Source organism: Chinchilla lanigera, unplaced genomic scaffold, assembly GCF_000276665.1.
Source record: "Chinchilla lanigera isolate Chin_1 unplaced genomic scaffold, ChiLan1.0 scaffold00035, whole genome shotgun sequence".
NCBI classification, from domain to species: Eukaryota; Metazoa; Chordata; class Mammalia; order Rodentia; family Chinchillidae; genus Chinchilla; species Chinchilla lanigera.
The window spans coordinates 18,096,835-18,099,522 of NW_004955436.1; positions in this window are offsets into that span (position 1 = coordinate 18,096,835).

The following is a 2,688-nucleotide window of genomic DNA, read 5'->3' on the forward strand; positions in this document are numbered from 1 at the left end:
CAAATAATAGTGAGTTACAGACAAAAGTGGTAGGAAATTATCAATGGTTGTTATACTATACTTCGGTATCTTCAAAGCGGTTTCTAGAGAAAACAAATAGATCTATACATGAGTGATCAATTAAATCATCATTGACTATTCTCAATGGTTGTTGTTGGAAACACATAGTAATAAACATACATCCATTTATGAAATAGCATAGGAACAATACAAACATTACAGAGTTATGGACAGATTGGTAGGAAATTATCACTGGCTGCTGTAGTATGTGTTTGTATCTTCAAAGTGGTTTCTCAGGAAGACAGAGACATACAAGAAAGATCTAACAAGTAGTTGTAGCCTAGGGGTTGTGAAAAATAGCAAATTACCTCCTCACCAGTGACTCCTTTCGCTGAGATGTGACGGCTGGAAGGAAGGCCAGGATTGAAAAGAAGGACCGAGAGACTAGCACCAGTGTCCAGCAATAGGCTGTTTACTTTTTCCTCTATAGTCATGATTACAAGGGGCTCCTCCATGGAGATGATGGTCTGGCCAAAGGGAGAAGGCAGAGTATGCCCTGGGCCCCTTCATTCCTGTTAGACCACCTGGTAGGAATGGTATGAGCTCTGGGGCCTTTGCTTCAGAGGGCAGTCCGACCTCTAGAGTTCACCTTTACAGTCAGGGTATGGCCCTGGGGCCTTCTTAGGTCAGTCCCTCTTGAGGTATCCTGGCTTTTGACAGCCGTAGCAGATGAATGTAGTCATTAAATTCTTCTTGGGGCCCCAAGAATAAGACTTAGGGTCTGTTTCTCTTAGTGCTGCAGCAAAGGCAGCTGCATTTTCTCAGTCTCTGTTTTCTCTCCTTGGCTTCCTCCTTGTCCAGCTATAAAATACTGAGGAGGTAATTCTTACTATCATCTCAAGTGAGCTATCTGGGGCAAAAGCCATTTTTTTGTAGCATTTTTCTACTATCTGGGTCTGACTACCTAATAAACTTATTTTAAGAATAATTTATTCTTGTACTGAACTGGGATCCAGGGAAGTATGGTTTATCAATTAGGCATGCAAAATTGATCAGACAATATAAGCACTAACTTTTCCTTTCAATGAACTAATAGAAATTAGTAGTACAATTATCTTGGCTATCTTGTGTATATATACATATTTTATTTTTGCACTTCCTTCTTTTTTCCTTTCCCCTATCCCAGCTGTTCTTTCCTTTTGAGCATTTCCTTTCCTTTCACAATATCTATTGTGTCTTTTGGATCTTATTTACATTTTCATTTTCCTACACTAGGGAGATTTGAATCTGATTTGTTGCACTTATGAGTATGGTCTCTAGTTACATCCATTTACCTATAAAAGCTTTGAGTTTATCTTCCTTTATAGCTAAGCAGTACTACACTGTATAAAAATACCACATCTTTTAAAATCATTCCTTAGTTGACGGGCATTTGGGTTGTTTCCAAAATTTAGCTATTACAAATTGTGCTGCTATAAATATGGGAGAACATATGTCATTGTGGTATGTTTTCAGTTCTTCTGGAAAAAACCCAGAAGGGGAATAGCTGGATTGAATGGGACCTCTAATCCTAGTTTACTGAGGAATCCCCAGGCTGATTTCCACAGTGGTTGTACCAGTCTACATTCTCACCACGAGTGGAGAAATGTTCCTTTTCGCCCACAGCCCCACCAACATTTGTTAATGGTTGAGTTTCTGATGATAGCCATTCTTTCTGGGGTGAGATGGGATCTCAGTGTTGTTTTAGTTTGCATTTTTTGAATGACCAATGATGTTGAACAGTTTTTCATATATTTATTTGCCATTTGTATTCATCTGAGAAGTTTGTATTCATCTCAGATGCCTATGTTTGGAATGGTCTTTGAATTTGGGGGCTCTGAATTTTTTAACTATACATTCTAGATAGAAGTCCTTTAAGGTACAGTTAGCCAAAATTTTTTCCCAGTTCATGGGTTTTCTTTTCACTCTGTTTGTGATTTCTTTTGATGAGCAAAAACTGTTTAATAATATGGGATCCCAGTTGTTGATTCTTTGAAGTATTTCTAGTGCACTTTGGCTTTTATTTATGAACTCTCTGACTAACCCTATGTCTTCAAAATTTCTACCTACTTTCCCTTCCAGTAGATTTAGCGTTTCTGCTTTGATATTTAGATGTCTGGTCCATTCTGACTTTAACTTAGGGCATGGTGATAGACATGGCTCTACTTTTAGTCTTCAGCATGTGGAAAGCCAGTTTTTCCAGCACCGTTTATTAAAGAGGCCATCTTTCTTTCAGTGAACATATTTGTCCTGTTTGTTAAAAAGAAGGTGGCTGAGTGTGTTTTTAGTTGTGTCTGCATTTTCTAATCTGTTCCGTTGATCCTCAGGTCTGTGTTTTTTTTTTTAACCAGTGCCATGCTGATTTTATCACAGTAGCTTTGTAGTATAATTTCAAGTTAGTGATTATGATGCCTCCTGCTTTGCATTTGTTGCCAGGATTGCTTTTGCTATTCTAGGTCTCTTCTGGCTCCAATCAAATTTTAGGAATGTTTTCTCTAGATCTGTGATGTTTGCTAATGGTATATTCATAGGGATTGCATTAAATCTGTATAACAGTTTTGGGAATATGGCCATTTTCAGTGTTGGTTCCTCCTATCCACAAGCAAGGAATATCTTAAGGACATTTCTTTTTAAACCTAAGCTCATTCA